This window comes from Phyllobates terribilis, unplaced genomic scaffold (assembly GCF_046119375.1).
Source record: "Phyllobates terribilis strain yellow unplaced genomic scaffold, ASM4611937v1 Scaffold_1__5_contigs__length_1240528914, whole genome shotgun sequence".
NCBI lineage: Eukaryota > Metazoa > Chordata > Amphibia > Anura > Dendrobatidae > Phyllobates > Phyllobates terribilis.
In genome coordinates, this window is record NW_027362761.1 from 380,817,916 (window position 1) to 380,835,513 (window position 17,598).

Here is a 17,598-nt window from a genome sequence, read left to right on the forward strand (position 1 = left end):
TAATCTTTGGACAGAGGTTAGAAACCTTATTAAAAACCTCACTAGCTTACGAATTTCCCTTAATCTACAATTGGTTCTTCTGCTGCTAGGTATAGATATTTTCCCCAACAATCTAAGGCACATAATTTGTCACATTTTAATAACTACTAAATTGTTGATAGCTTCACGTTGGAAGCAAGTTGAAGTTCCAACCATAGCAGATGTACAGTTATATGAAAAAGTTTGGGCACCCCTATTAATCTTAAGCTTAATGTTTTATAAAAATTGGTGTTTTTGCAACAGCTATTTCAGTTTGATATATGTAATAACTGTTGGACACAGTAATGTTTCTGCCTTGAAATGAGGTTTATTGTACTAACAGAAAATGTGCAATATGCATTCAAACAAAATTTGACAGGTGCATAAGTATGGGCACTTCACCAGAAAAGTGACATTAATATTTAGTAGATCCTCCTTTTGCAAAAATAACAGCCTCTAGTCGCTTCCTGTAGCTTTTAATGATTTCCTGGATGAAGGTATTTTTGACCATTCCTCTTAACAAAACAATTCAAGTTCAGTTAAGTTTGATGGTCGCCGAGCATGGACAGCCCTCTTCAAACGATCCCACAGATGTTCAATGATATTCAGGTCTGGGGACTGGGATGACCATTCCAGAACATTGTAATTGTTCCTCTGCATGAATGCCTGAGTAGATTTGGAATGGTGTTTTGGATCATTGTCTTGCTGAAAGATCCATCCCCTGCGTAACTTCAACTTTATCACTGATTCTTGAACATTATTGTCAAGAATCTGCTGATACTGAGTGGAATCCATGTGTCCCTCAACTTTAACAAGATTCCCGGTGCCGGCATTGGCCACACAGCCCAAAAACATGATGGAACCTCCACCAAATTTTACTGTGGGTAGCAAGTGTTTTTCTTGGAATGCTGTGTTTTTTTGCTGCCATGCATAACGCCTTTTTGTATGACCAAACAACTCAATCTTGGTTTCATCAGTCCACAGGACCTTCTTCCAAAAAGAAATTGGCTTCTCCAAATGTGCTTTTGCATACCTCAGCCGACTCTGTTTGTGGCGTGCTTGCAGAAACGACTTCTTTCGCATCACTCTCCCATACAGCTTCTCCTTGTGCAAAGTGCGTTGTATAGTTGATCGATGCACAGTGACACCATCTGCAGCAAGTTGATGCTGCAGCTCTCTGGAGGTGGTCTGAGGATTGTCCTTGACTGATCTCACCATTCTTCTTCTCTGCCTTTCTGATGTTTTTCTTGGCCTGCCACTTCTGGCCTTAACAAGAACTGTCCCTGTGTTCTTCCATTTCCTTACTATGTTCCTCACAGTGCAAGCTGACAGGTTAAATCTCTGAGACAGCTTTTTGTATCCTTCCCCTGAACAACTATGTTGAATAATCTTTGTTTTCAGATCATTTGACAGTTGTTTTGAGGAGCCCATGATGCCACTCTTTAGAGGAGATTCAAACAGGAGAACAACTTGCAAGTGGCCACTTTAAGTAGCTTTTCTCATGATTGCATACACCTGGCTATGAAGTTCAAAGCTCAATGAGGTTACAAAACCAAAAAAAATGCTTTAGTAAGTCAGTAAAAAGTAGGTAGGAGTATTTAAAACAAGAAAATGATAAGGGTGCCCATACTTATGCACCTGTCAAATTTTGTTTGAATGCAGATTGCACATTTTCTGTTAGTACAATAAACCTCATTTGAAGGCAGAAACATTACTGTGTCCAACAGTTATTACATATATCAAACTGAAATAGCTGTTGCAAAAACACCAATTTTTATAAAACATTAAGCTTAATATTAATAGGGGTGCCCAAACTTTTTCATATAACTGTAATAGATAGAGTTTCTATCCACAATATCTATGAATACAATATAGCCCTTAGACCGAAGGACTTGAATAAATATAAATTTAAATGGGATATTTGGTCGCAAAACTTTATGCCAAACTTAATTTCTTGACACTCCATTAACATTGTGAAACTACGATTTTTGAATTCTGATTCAATAACGGTATATTTATATCATTTTGTTTAATTCACTAACTGAATGTAATTCCAAAACTTAGGCTATGATACTCTTTGTAAGAATTCGGGATGTTAAAAGTAATGTATTACCCTTTTGGTTAACCAATTTGTATGATTATGTTGTAAGTTCCTTTTATGTTGTCTGTTTTTCCCCTTTCCCCAAATTTATGTTCTCTTCTTGTAAATCTGTGATTAAAACATATTGCATAGATATTTCTGTATTGTAGGATAATAACTCACATATGTTATATCTACAACTACCACTCTGTATAATATAATACATAAAGTATTTACAGTTTTGTTAATTGAAAACGTAATAAAAATATTTTAAAATAGTACAGGAAACAGGAAGTCTAGTATTAGGCCTAGTGGTGAGTGTGGAAATGACATTTTTATATCGATTTATGATATGGAAAACTGAAAAAAATTAAATATAAACAAAATTATCTAACACAAAACCTGATTTAAACAATAGGTCATTTGATTACACAGACAGTCCCTTAAAATTGGGGAAGCCATCTTTCCTGAACTCCTGTTAACTGCATTTAGAGGTATGTTTTACAGAAGTCACATGGAAAAATAAGGAACAATAAACTGGAAATGATCAATTAACCTTTATGGGTGATTTTTCTAGACATGCTCTGTGATCAGTGCAGAGATCAATATGCAGGGAGGAGGGGAGGTGAGCTGTGACCATCATCTAGAACAGGGGTCTCAAACTCGGCTGGGTACATGGGCTGCACATGGAAAACATTTGAATTTGGGGGGCCGCATTCTTTGCAGGTCAAAGTGACAATTTTAGTGATACCATTTTTTTTGTATACACAGTCTGAACATTTTTGCTGTGTTTATTTTATTTATAGCTTGGGTCGTTACAGATGTGGCGATAATAAATGTGAATTTTTTTGTTTAGTTTATATATAAAACAGTAATTTTAGTGACAAAATATTTTGTCATGCTTTATTTTTAATTTTTTTTTTTAATTTTTACAATTTTATTTCCTCCAATTGGCCACATACAGTAATATTGTTTTACAATTAGCACCACATAGTAATTCTGGCAAACATCTAGTAATGTGCCTGTAGCACCCTGAGGATTCGGCTGCTACAGGGGTATTGCACCTCGACCCAGAGGTGTGATATTCCACTCCCGGGTAAGGATGGAGTGTGGAACTGAGCTCAGAAGGCTGCATGCACTACACACATCCCATTTCCGGAGGGCAGACCAACGGTACCCCCACTTAGAAATGTGCAGGTACGATCGAGTCTGTCCTTGGCTGGAGTGGGAGGGGGGTGGTACATCCCAGTAGTGTAGGGGCGGATAGGGGGAGCAGCCTGGGTAAAGTTAGGAGCTCATTGGGTGCTGGTCACCTGAGCTCACACATAGAGGGAGTATAAAAGGTGGGAACCATCTAAGATCAGGGTCAGTCAGCCAGTCTTTGCAGAGAAGTCAGAGGAAGAGAGCAGAAGAGCAGAGCAGCCCCAGGCCCAAAAGAGAGAGAGAGGAGAGAACGAAAGACCCAGAGGGGGAGAAAGAAGGAACTCCGAGAGCCCAAATACAATCACAGGGTGAAGAGTTGGCAACAGGGTACCGGATCCCAAACTGGTGGGGGCTACAGCATACCTCAGCCAGAGACCGGAGGCCGTGGGCAGCATCTGCCACGGCCACCCACCATATCCACCCGGAAGGCAGACCACGCAAAGGGTCAGGGAACCCAGAGTCGGGTTTTACCAACAGAAGGCCCGAGGGAGCCGGACATAGGTGGATCCCTGGTGGGGAAGGCCAGAGACGAGGACAGGACAGAAAGGGAGCTCAGAACCACGCTCCAGAACTACTTGGGGGTTGGCCGAGTCCAGGACCTGGTGGACGCAGCACGGCTCGGGTGGTCACTCAAGGCCGGAGTGACCGGAACATCTGCAGTAAGTAAAGAACCCTGAACTGCACAACCCGACTCTGACTCTCATTACCATCATCCCTGCACTTCCACAACCACCATCCTCTGCACCTGACCCCCTGAGGCTATACCCCTCCCGTTGGGGGTTATACTACCAAGGCTGCACAAACACCATCAGCCTCAGCGGACCCTGCTGCAGCGGCGGCCATAGTGACCGCAATTCAACGGGTGGCGTAGTCGACATAAAGAACTTTAGTAACATCAGTAAGGACTGCCACACACTGAGCTTGACACCCTGGGCACGGACCGGGTCACAGCCACTCGGAGACTACAACCCCCATCTGATCCGGCTCCGGGTATTCCCCTAAAGAATATGGCCCAGGGGGTGCGTCAACTTTGGCGTAGTCGGCAGGATCTCGTGCCCGCAACACCCGGGTACTGCGTGCCTGAAGAAAAGAACAAGTTTACCTCAAAAAGAAGTCTCCCGCCGGTCCCGGAGGGTCCCCGCCATCGGACTCCATCACAGATCGATTCCCGCCGGTTGTCCGCCATTAACAGCTTTTTCCCGCCATCTGCAGAGTTTCCCGCCACTGGGAGACGATTCCCGCCATTTCCGAAGATTTCCCGCCTTGGAAGAGCGGACGCCATTATGGGCGTGCCAGAGGGTGGCAAGAGGCCACCTCCCATCGTGGGCCAGGTCGAAGAATGGCGCCAAAAGCGGAAACCGCGCCCACCAACAGAGACTGTGATGCTAGAGGTGTCTGTCAGCGTGAAAGAACTGCCCCTGGAGCTGACAATCACCAAGTGGCCCCGGGACCGCCCTCGAAGTGGGAGGACTGAGAAGAAGAGAACAAAGATGGGTGTCGCCTGGAGCAGTCTGGAGAGAGCGCACCCGGAGACAAGAAGCCTAGAGCAGAGTCCAGAGAGAGCCTCCCCGGAGATGGAGGGAGAGCCAGGCAGCACCGACCCAGTGGTCAGGAGCCTGATGCGGGCCGCCACTCCAGGCAGCACCGACCCAGTGGTCAGGAGCCTGTTGCCGGTCGCCATTCCAGAAGGCCGGCTAGAGACAGCGGGAGGAGAGCAGAGCAGCACCGACCCGTTGGTCAGGAACCTGCTAGAAGCAACGACCCCACTAGGCTTAGTGGAGGTCTTGGCACAGCTCCCCCGAGATCGGGAGTGTGCACAGACCGCGCTGGAGGGCCTCGCACGGAGGATGGCCCGGGTACAGCGAGAGACGTTAGCAGAATGGAGCCGTGAGATGGCCCAGCAGACAAGAACCCGTCAGCGGAGCACGCCACCCGAGACGAGGAGACAGACTGCCTCTGAGGATGGCGCAGGAGGACTGAAGGCCGGAGACGGCGCCGAGAAGGGAGCCGAACGAATGGAGGCAGGTAAAGGGGACGTCTCTACCCCAAACCGGGAAACCGCGTACCTGCCCCAGCTCCCCGTCGCAGAGCCCGAAGTATCCCCTGCCGTGCCCGTCGCTGCAACGTCACCGCCGCAGACTAGGCCTCAAACGGGAGCCGCGACCCCTGTGACGTCACACGCCTCGACCTCGAGAGTGGCCAAGCAGGAAATACCACCGGCCTGGTCGCAAGGCCTAGTACCCCCGGGCGCCGCAATACCAACAGCGCCCCCTACCTCCGTGGAGCCACCGGCCTGGTCGCAGGGCCAAGTAACACAGGGCGCCGCCGTTCTTACGGTGCCCTTTGCCTTTAGGGTGCCCCAAGCCTGGTCGCAAGGCCTGGTCGACCCGGGCGCCGCTACCATCAACGCGCCCTCAACATCAAGAGTGCCGCACCTGGGTGAAAACCTGTTCGCCCAACATACGTGCCCGGATGGGCAGACCTTTATATAGCCACCGGAGTTTCACCATCCCCGACTCCGGAAAGAGAGACCCCTAGACGAACCCCTGATTCCGGTTCCAAAGCCCGTAAAGAGGATCTCGCCCCCGCTAGCAGAAGCGCAGTTTGAGTGGGACCCCACCGGAGAAGACCTTATGGGGTTCACTCAGGAGACTCGGGCAGCCGCAGCGGAGCGTGCAGAGTGCTGCCGCCAGCAGCTCGAGGTCTTTGAGAGGGAGCGGAGAGAGAGGCGGGTCCGGGAACAACAAGCCCAAGTAAGGAGCGCGGAGCAGAAGAGCCGGACCAGGAGAGACCCCCGTGCAGCGCATGGTCCCCGTACCATCGGGACTGTGATAAAGTTCAATCTGCAGCATGGGTGGGGTTTCATCAGGGATCACCGCACCCCAGGCGACGTCTTCGTGACCAGGAGAGACGTTGAGTCCCACCTACCGGAGGGACACAGAGGTCGTGACCTGTATTTAGGGGACGAGGTCACCTTCACCCGGCACAAGTGTGCCAAAGGACCCTACGCTCTCCATGTGCATCGCCTGACGGAGGAGGAGCTGCGGTGTGAGGAGGAGCAAGAGGACCCGGACGGGTCTGAACCAGAACCTGGAACCAATCACAAAGAAAGAGCAGGAGGACGCCGTCGTTGAGTACGGTAGTATAGAGACTGTATATAGTTGCCCGTCGGGGCACAGTGAACCGTTGCTGCTAATATAGACCCGTTGGGACCAGAGAACTGAACTGTTAACCCGTGTGTCCCTATTCCCACTGACCGAGGACTGAGAACGGTCAATCCTCCCTAATACCTGGCCGAGGACTGAGAGCGGCCATATCCCCTTGTAAATAGTTGCGCTTCCTAAAGCGCCCCCTACCGGTTTTATAGGAAACCGTGTTTCTTCAAGAGACTGTCGCACTTTACCCGGTCACAAGTTGCACCGTGACCGGAGGTACCAGAAGACAAGAATGTTTATATGAAAAGTTTATGCTGATATATATGATGTTTTATATGTTTTATATGTTTATGTTTATGAAAAAAATTGTATGTTTTGGTGTTTTTTATATCTTACAGCCCGAGGACGTGCTGTGATTTACCAGGGGGGAATGTAGCACCCTGAGGATTCGGCTGCTACAGGGGTATTGCACCTCAACCCAGAGGTGTGGTATTCCACTCCCGGGTAAGGATGGAGTGTGGAACTGAGCTCAGAAGGCTGCATGCACTACACACATCCCATTTCCGAGGAACAGACCAACGGTACTCCCACTTAGAAATGTGCAGGTACAACAGAGTCTGTTCCTGGCTGGAGTGGGAGGGGGGTGGAGCATCCCAGTAGTGTAGGGGCAGATAGGGGGAGCAGTCTGGGTAAAGCTAGGAGCTCATTGGGTGCTGGTCACCTGAGCTCACACATAGAGGGAGTATATAAGGTGGGCACCATCTAAGATCAGGGTCAGTCAGTGAGACATCAGTCTTTTGCAGAGCAGTGGAAGAAAGCAGAGGAGCAGAGCAGCCCCAGGCCCAGAGTGAGAGAGGAGTTTGAAAGACCCAGAGGGGGAGAAAGAAGGAACTCTGAGAGCCCAAATTAAATCAAAGGGTGAAGAGTTGGCAACAGGGTACCGGATCCCAAGCTGGCAGAGGCTACAGCACACCTTAGCCAGGAACCGGAGGCCGTGGGCAGAATCTGCCACGGCCACCCACTATATCCACCCGGAAGGCAGACCACGCATAGGGTCAGGGAACCCAGAGGCAAGGGTTCGCCAACAAGAGGCCCGAGGGAGCCGGACATAGGTGGATCCCTGGTGGGGAAGGCCAGAGACGAGGACAGGACAGAAAGGGAGCTCAGAACCACGCTCCAGAACTACTTGGGGGTTGGCCGAGTCCAGGACCTGGTGGACGCAGCGCGGCTCGGGTGGTCACTCAAGGCCGGAGTGACCGGTACAAGAACAGCAGTAAGTAAAGAACCCTGAACTGCACAACCCGACTCTGACTCTCATTACCATCTTCCCTGCACTTCCACAACCACCATCCTCTGCACCTGACCCCCCTGAGGCTATACCCCTCCCGTTGGGGGTTATACTACCTAGCTGCACCAACACCATCAGCCTCAGCGGACCCTGCTGCAGCGGCGGCCGTAGTGACCGCAATTCAACGGGTGGCGTAGTCGACATAAAGAACTTTAGTAACATCAGTAAGGACTGCCACACACTGAGCTTGACACCCTGGGCACGGACCGGGTCACAGCCACTCGGAGACTACAACCCCCCATCTGATCCGGCTCCGGGTATCCCCAACAACACTGGCCCAGGGGGCGCGTCATGCCCCATCCTGGTGATCCCAATCTTGTAGTAATGTGCCTCATCCTGGTGGTCCCAATCTTGTTGTAATGTGCCCCATCCAGGTCCCCATCTTGTAGTAATATGTCCCATCCTGGTGGTCCCCATCTTGCAGTAATGTGCCCCATCCTTGTCCTCGTGTTAGAGTAATGTGCCCCATCCTGGTGGTCCCTATCTTGTAGTAATGTGCCCCATCCTGGTGATACCCATCTTGTAGTAAAATGCCCCATCCTGGTGGTCCCCATCTTGCAGTAATGTGCCCCATCCTGGTCCCCATCTTGCAGTAGTATGCCCCATTCTGGTGGTCTCCATCTTGCAGTAATGTGCCCCATTCTGGTGGTCCCCATCTTGCAGTAATGTGCCACATCCTGGTGATCCCCATCTTGCAGTAATGTGCCCCATCCTGGTGGTCCCCATCTTGCAGTAATGTGCCCCATCCTGGTGGTCCCCATCTTGCAGTAATATGCCCCATCCTGGTCCCCACCTTGTAGTAATATGCCCCATCCTGGTGGTCCCCATCTTACAGTAATATGCCCCATCCTGGTGATCCCCATCTTGCAGTAATGTGCCCCATCCTGGTGGTCCCCATCTTGCAGTAATGTGCCCCATCCTGGTCCCCACCTTGTAGTAATATGCCCCATCCAGGTGGTCCCAATCTTGCAGTAATGTGCCTTATCCTGGTGGTCCCTATCTTGTAGTAATATGCCCCATCCTGGTGGTCCCCATCTTGCAGTAATGTGCCCCATCCTGATTCCCACCTTGTAGTAATATGCCCCATCCTGGTGGTCCCCATCTTGCAGTAATGTGCCCCATCCTGGTCCTCGTCTTGGAGTAATGTGCCCCATCCTGGTGGTCCCTATCTTGTAGTAATGTACCCCATCCTGGTGGTCCACATCTTGTAGTAAAATGCCCCATTGTGGTGGTCCCCATCTTGCAGTAATGTGCCCCATCCTGGTGGTCCCCATCTTGCAGTAATCTGCCCCATCCTGGTGGTCCCCATCTTGCAGTAATGTGCCCCATCCAGATCCCCATCTTGCAGTAATGTGCCCCATCCTGGTGGTCCCCATCTTGCAGTAATGTGCCCCATCCTGGTGGTCCCCATCTTGCAGTAATGTGCCACATCCTGGTGGTCCCCATCTTGCAGTAATGTGCCCCATCCTGGTGGTCCCCATCTTGCAGTAATGTGCCCCATCCTGGTCCCCACCTTGTAGTAATATGCCCCATCCTGGTGGTCCCCATCTTGCAGTAATATGCCCCATCCTGGTGGACCCCATCTTGTAGTAATTTGCCCCATCCTGGTAGTCCCCATCTTGCAGTAATGTGCCCCATCCTGGTGGTCCCAATCTTGTAGTAATATGCCCCATCCTGGTGGTCCCCATCTTGCAGTAATGTGCCCCATCCTGATCCCCACCTTGTAGTAATATGCCCCATCCTGGTGGTCCCATCTTGCAGTAATATGCCTCATCCTGGTGGTCCCCATCTTGCAGTAATATGCCCCATTCTGGTGGTCCCCATCTTGCAGTAATGTGCCCCCTCCTGGTGATCCCCATCTTGCAGTAATATGGCCCCATCCTGGTGGTCCCCGTCTTGCAGTAATGTGCCCCATCCTGGTCGTCGTCTTGGAGTAATGTTTCCCATTCGGTAGTAATGCCCCATCCAGGTCCCCATCTGGTACAATTGCCCCCTGTGTTCTTCACACACATAAAAAAAGAAAAAAAAAAAAGATTCTTCTCACCTGTTCTCCATTCCCTCGGTGTCCTTTGTGCATATGCAGGCCGCAGGCACAGACCCCTTGACGATCCCGACCTGGTCCAGGAGGAGCCACCGACAGCAGCGCTGCATTGCCGTGCACTGCGCAGAGACCGTCTCCCAGCACAGCATTTCCAATTCCAGCCGCCGGCCAATCAGAGGGCAGCAGCTGATATCTGCGCATGGCAGTGACGTCATACGCCGCTGCGCTGGGACGCAGATATCAGCTGCTGGCCTCTGATAGGCTGGCGGCTGGCATTGGAAATGCTGCGCTGGGAGACGGTCTCTGCTCAGTGCACGGCAATGCAGCGCTGCTGTCGGTGTCTCCTCCTGGACCAGGCGGTATCGTTAAGGGGTCTGTGCCTGCGGGCTGCATAAAGCAGCCCCAGGGGCCGCATGTTTGAGACCTCTGATCTAGAATGAATGGTCTGAACTAGTATAGTCTGTATATTGTTATATTGTATTGTATATTGTATATATTCTTCATATTGTAATCCTGTAATGATAATGAGATGACTGCTAAAAAAATAATTACAGAACTGGAAGGTTCAATATCTTATAAAGCTCAGCTGCCATAGTAAAAACTAGAGGCATTTAGGGCTTTCACTTAAATAGATAGTAACTAGTGTTGAGCGAACATGCTCGACACTACTCGGTACTCGCCCGAGCATCACGCTACTCGGGATGTTCGGCGAGCACCGAGGATTTCCGGGTTACTCGGGCGGGAGCTCGGGTCTCCGCCCTGCATGTTTGGCGCTCTTTACAGAGCCAATGAACATGCAGGGATTGCCAGCCAGTCACTGTAATGCCGCAGCCATGTTGGTTGTGGGCATTACAGTGACTGGCTGGCCGCACAGCGTCACCTCGAGTATTTAAAACCGGGCGCTGCCATCTTGGACACAGTCGGTCCGGATCAGACAGTGTAGGGACAGCGCTGCTGATTTAGGGAGAGATATAAACTGTGAAATAGTTAGTGTAGGGTCTGTAAAGGCTGCCAGATCAAACAAGCAGTCCTTCTCAGGACTAATATCCATCCCAGATATCAGGCAGGCAGGCTGTATAGGAGACGCAGTGGTTATACCAGCAAACGCTGCATTACAGTCCTGTGTGCTGCTCCTGTTGCTGAAATTGCTGGACTTAGCTCCAGGTCTCAGGGGACAGGAAAAATCCTTTTTTTTTTCATCTAAATCCTCTTTTTTTTTTCCTCCTACACACTGTACAAATACCCGTCTTATTAACCTTTTGGTGTCGTCCCCCCCAAAAAAAAGCGTGTCTCTGATTTTTCAGACACAAATATATCTGTTGAAAATAGTCAGGTGTAGGCTAGAGAAACAGAAGTGTTGTTTTGCACTTCCATGGTTCAAACCTCTGTATTATCCACTTTTGGGCCATTTGTATCTAAAAAAAAACCAGTTTGAGTGTGTCGCTCACTGTCCAGCCGCAAATATATCTATTTAAAAAAGTCTGGTATACCCCAGTAAACAATAACTGTGGTTTTGCCATCCCACGGTAAAAAATCTCTATTATTCAGGTTTTGGTATATTTTCCGTAAAGAAAAACAGTAGTGTCTCCTGACTGTTGTGACACAAAAATATATCTGTTGAAAATAGTCTGGTGTAGGCTCAACAAATCCCAGTGTGGTTTTGCAGTTCCACCAGTCAAATCTCTGTACTATCCAGTTTTGGGCCTTTGGTATCTAAAAAAAAACCAGTTTGAGTGTGTCGCTCACTGTTCAGCCGCAAATCTATATATTTAAAAAAGTCTGGTATACCCCAGTAAACAATAACTGTGGTTTTGCCATCCCACGGTAAAACATCTCTATTATTCAGGTTTTGGTATATTTTCCATAAAGAAAACAGTAGTGTCTCCTGACTGTTGTGACACAAAAATATATCTGTTGAAAATAGTCTGGTGTAGGCTCGACAAATCCCAGTGTGGTTTTGCAGTTCCACGGGTCAAATCTCTGTACTATCCAGTTTTGGGCCTTTGGTATCTAAAAAAACACAGTTTGAGTGTGTCGCTCACTGTTCAGCCACAAATCTATATATTTAAAAAAATCTGGTATACCCCAGTAAACAATAACTGTGGTTTTGCCATCCCACGGTAAAAAAATCTCTATTATTCAGGTTTTGGTATTTTTTACGTAAAGAAAAACAGTAATAGTTTCTCCCTGATTGTTCAGATTGTTTAAAAGAGTTGGGTGTAGGCCAGACAAATAGAACTGTGGTTTTCCTCTTCCACGGTTCTAATCTACTTTTTATTACCCTTTTTCCATTAATAGTGCAAGTGTAAGCTATTTTACTTCCTTTACAATGGGCAAGGTGCGTGGCAAGGGACGTGGAAGTGGACGTTCTGGTGATGGTTCGTGCAGAGGACGGGGCCGTGGCCAAGGTGAAAATGTGCCACAACCAACAGCCACATCTTCTCGCTCCCACTTCTTGACCGAATTACTAGGGAAGCACAGAACAACACCAGTATTGAGAACTGATCAGTGTGAACAGGTTATTAATTGGATAGCAGATAATACTTCCAGTTACCTGGGCACCACCACCTCCGGTCTGTCTTCCACACAATCAACTCTTAGTAGCCGTGAGTCTCGACCGCATACTCCTCCTCCTCCTCAGACCGGCAGTTTGCCGGGGACGCCCTACTCAACCCCGTCTAAGCACAACAGCCAGCCCTCGGTCCCTCAGATGTGGACAAGTAAAAGACCATTTCCTCCTAGCCATGACCAAGCTAAGAGGTTGAATTTCACCATCTGCAAGCTGTTGCCTACAGAAATGCTGCCTTTCCGCCTGGTGGACACAGAGGATTTTCGAGACCTTATGTCCGTCGCAGTGCCCCAGTACCAGATGCCCAATCGGCACTACTTCTCAAAGAAAGGTGTGCCTGCGCTCCACCAGCATGTCGCACACAACATCACCGCTTCTTTGAGAAACTCTGTGTGTGACAGGGTGCATTTCACCACAGACACTTGGACAAGTAGGCATGGATAGGGGTGTTACATGTCGCTGACTGGGCACTGGGTAACTATGGTGACAGCAGGACAAGGGGCTGCTGTCCAAGTCTTGCCATCCCCACGAGTTGTGCGTCAATCCTCTTTATCTAGAAGTTCCTCCACTGCTTCTGCCTCCTCAACCTCCTCTCGGTCCTCCACCTGCACCCAAAGCCTGTCTGGTAATGCCACCCGCTTTCTAACTGCGCAGAAGGAATCCTGCACACCTCCTTACTATGCTGGCAGCAGGGCTCAACGGCATCAGGCGGTGTTTACTTTGAAGTGTCTGGGAAATGTGAGTCACACAGCTGAGGAGTTGTGATCAGCTCTGGAGACCCAGTTTCATGAATGGTTGTCTCCACTGGACCTGCAACCAGGGAAGGCCGTGTGCGACAATGCTGCAAACCTGGGTGCGGCCCTTCGCCGGGGCAATGTCACACACGTGCCTTGTATGGCTCACGTGTTGAACCTGGTTGTCCAGCAATTTTTAGCCCACTATCCCGGAATAGATGGCCTTCTGCAGAGGGCACGGTCGCTGTGTGCTCACTTCCGCCGTTCGCATCCCGCAGCTCAACGACTTACATCTCTACAGAAGTTGTTGGGCCTGCCAGTTCACCGGCTGAAATGCGATGTGCCGACATGATGGAATTCAACTCTGCACATGTTGCAGCGACTGTAGCAGCACCGACAAGCCCTGGTGCAATACGTTCTGATGTATAGCCTGGGCCAACGAGATCCAGAGGTGGGGCAAATCACGCTGCAGGAGTGGTCTCAGATCAGGGACCTATGAAGTTGACGCGCCCCCTGGGCTGTGGGGTACCCGGAGCCGGGCCGGTAGACGCTGGGGGTTGTAGTCACTTTGCGGTGACCCGGTCCGTGACCCAGGGCGATCAATCCAAGGGTAATTTGTATATATGGGTTTAATAATGTCCGACTATGCCACCTGTGGAGTGCGGCCAAAGGGGCCGCCACTGCGGAACAGTCCTCTGAAGCTGGTGGTTTTGCAGCAATGGTATTATTACTCCCCACAGGAAGAGTGTAGCTTCAGGGCAGTGTGGGTGGATGATGGTGGTTGTAGTGCAGGGAGTCAGTAATGAACACAGAGTCCGTGTGATGCAGTTCCAAGATCTTTACTCACAGTTGTTGCAGTCCAGATTACAGGTACCAGAGCAATCTCCCCCATCGTGCTGTGCGTACTTAGTGAGGGTCTCAGTCCACCCCCAGATAGCTCCGGAGTACTTAGCAGGACCCCCTTCTGTGTGTCCTTTCTCTGGCCTTCTCCCTGCACCTCACACCCAGTGACACTTCTATCCGGTATCCTCGAGCAATGGCGGGCGACGTGTGTTCCGTCCCCTGGGTCCTATGTGGCTACCTTCTTAGTGAGACTGGTGTGGACTTTGGCCTGCAGTACATGAAATGCTGCAGCCTCCGGTTTCTAGTTGAGCCTTGCTGTTTCTCCGCTAGTTGCGGGACCGGTTCCCCTTATCTGGCCTGACCCCTCTACCTCCTGGTAGTAGCGGGCATACGGGTGGCCTTCTGCACGGCCCGTACCCCTAGGGTCCCTTCGGTTTCTGGAGCCTTCCTGCTCCCACTCCTCTCTTCTCTCCTTCAGTCCTGGGCCTCCCAGGCTAGGCCCGCCTCCGGAGCAGAGCTCATGCAGAGCCTCTGCTCCTGTCACTTCTCCTCCTCTGACTGGCTTGCTCTTTCTAAGATGGCTTCCTATTTATACTCTCCCTGTCATGTGCTCCCCTAAGCTTCTTTCTCCACCCACACCCACTACATAGGACCCTCCCGCCAGCTAGGGACCTGGGACTGTGCTCTCCCTTAGGAGCAATCTCGCCCTACCCCCACTGCGGGTATGTGTTGGATGCTGGTATTAGGGTCCCGAGCCATACTCCTTCCTTACCTGAGGGTGAGATACCACACCTCTGGGTGAGATGCAGTACCTCTGTGGTGACTGAACCCTCAGGGGCGCCACACACCCTTCTGCACAGTTTTGAAATGGCGACGAAGATGTTTAGTGCTGACGATGCCATTATCAGCATGACTATTCCGGTGATTTACATGCTGGAGCACACGTTAAACAGAATTCAGAGTCAGGTGGTGGGACAAGAGGAGGTGGAGAAAGTAGAGGAGGAGTCGTATGCGGAAGGGATAACATCTCCAAGGTCCAGACGGTCGGCAGCACCAAGGCGACAGGCATGGGAGGGTGGGGGAGAGGGATTAACCAGGGCGCATGGTAGCAGCCAAACTGTTGAGGAAGGTGCAGGAGCCAAGGAAGAAGTGGAGGACGAACTGGCGATGGGCATGTAAGACTCATCAGATGAGGGAGACCTTGATCACATTTCTGTTGTGTGAGGTTGGGGGGAGCGGGCAGAAGAAGGAAGCATGATTCTTACCTCGCTACCAACACAACAAGGACTTGGTCCTCCTGGATGCGCAAGACACATGAGTGCCTTCTTGCTGCACTACCTGCAACATGACCCTTGGATTGTCAGAATTCGAAGTAATCCCGACTACTGGGCTGCCACACTCTTGGATCCCCTGTACAAAAGTAAATTTGCCGAAATAATTCCTGCCATAGAAAGGGATTCACGCATGCAGGAGTATCAGCAGAGGCTGTTGCAGAATCTTACATGTGCTTTTCCACAAAACACCAGTGGTGCACGTAGTGAATCTCACAGTTCTAACTTGCAAACCGTGGGACTGTCGAGTCTTCATCACTCAATCCGTAACAGTAACACAGTATCTGCTGGTAACAGCAATTTTGTGGAATCGTTTCACCACTTTTTTAGACCATCCTTTGCAAGGCCACAGGAGACAAGAAGTCTGACACATAGTCAACGCCTAGAGAGGATGGTACAGGAGTATCTCCAAGTGAACATCGAAGCCATGACTGTGTCACTGGACCCTTGCTCATTTTGGGATTCCAATCTGGAAAAATGTCCGGAGCTCGCCACTCACGCTTTGGAGATCTTGTCATGCCCTGCAGCCAGCGTTCTCTCTGAATGTGTGTTCAGCGCTGCTGGTGGTGTGCTGACAGATAAGCGCACGTGGCTGTCCACTGAGAATGTAGACAGACTCACGTTCATAAAGATGAACAAATCATGGATCCGCAAGGACTTTTCTACCCCTGTGTCATCCTGGGGAGACTAAAAGCTTGAGGATTTGGTAAAATCACCTCACCAACCATTTTAAGCAACTCTGGGGCAATTGATGCCACTTAAGTGGTGTCTGAGCCACAATTTTTGGAAAAAATGGAGACTCTTTTTGGAGTCCCCTTGCTGTGTTTTACGTGACGTTGGCATCGTCAATTCCAGGTGGGTTGGGTCGCCCCCCTCCCTTTTAACTGTAAGAAACTACATACACTATGGCTTGGGGTAACACAGATGGTTGAGTCTGAAGAGCAGTTTACTCAGAGGTCTGCTCCAAAGCTTCAGTGTCTGCTAGTCAGCATAGAATTTTTAACTGCATCTAGCCTAGGCAATACTTTGGGCGTAGTAGCCCAGCTGCGAAGCAAGCTGCACCGCCTGTGTATCTAATAAGAATTTTTAAATGCATCTAGCCTAGGCAGACTGTGGGGACCCCCAACCAAACCCAGACGCTCAGCCCCCCTACCGCCCCCCTTTCCTTGACAATACAATAATGTAACTCTTACAACTGGATGGGTGAGGATCGGTCACAGCTTTATTAACGCTTTATACTCATTCCATTAGAAAGGCATTTTATTTCTAAAATAATTCAGCTTGTTGCAGCATGCCCTGGGTCTCCACACCGGCAAGTTGGCCAACAAGTGTAACTCTCCAACATGTCCTTTCTATTTCCAGGCCATGGAGGATCCTGCATACTCGTATGCAGGACTCTGACCCCCATCCATCACTCTTAACGCTTGTTCCACTCCGTCCCGGAGTTCTGACAGGAATATGTCCAGTCCAATATCCATTAAGTGAACTCCGTATGAGGCCTGCTTTATCTCCTTCCAGTTGTCGGTGTTGTATCACTACAATATTTATTCCCCGCCTTCTCCGTTCGATGGCCGTGATGTCTCGCCCACCTTGCCATACCGCCATCGGCACAATCTCTGACCATACTATAGTTAGTTCTCTGAAGCGCTCAGTGTCTAGTTTCATTATTGCCATTAGTTATGCGCTCTTGTGATGACCTAGGTCGTTTCCCCCCGCCTGTATAACTAAGATGACCGGACCTCTTGCCTCTCTCCCTACCTTGAATACCTCCATTAGTACCTGTGACCATAGCAGGCCTCTAATACCTCTCCAGTTGAAATATGTGTTATGAAACTCTAATTTCCTCCCGCCTGGGCGGACTTTCGCCCTTTTTTCTGCCCAATATATATACGAGTGGCCTATCACCCACACTGTTGGCTTAGCGTCACCTGTAAAAGAAACAAACCACGTTAGGATAACAAGTCCGGTCTTATGTATCTCGCCAAACACGTGGATCGCCATCTCCATATCCTCTGAACTTCCGTTTCTGACAGTCCTGCTCTTGCTGCTTCCGTGGCCGCGCCTATGCGGAATGAGTGTGTCCCGTAATCTTTGGGGTGGTTCCCTGCCAATGTTATGCATTTATTAAATATAGCTTGGAACTGGTATCTTGATAATGGCATTCCATCAATGTGTGATAGGAAGAAATTACTTTGTGATCTGATGGTTATATATGTTTTTACTATTGTTACCCGACTCAGTGTACCGTTTGTGGGTTGTAGAAGTACCCAAGTGCC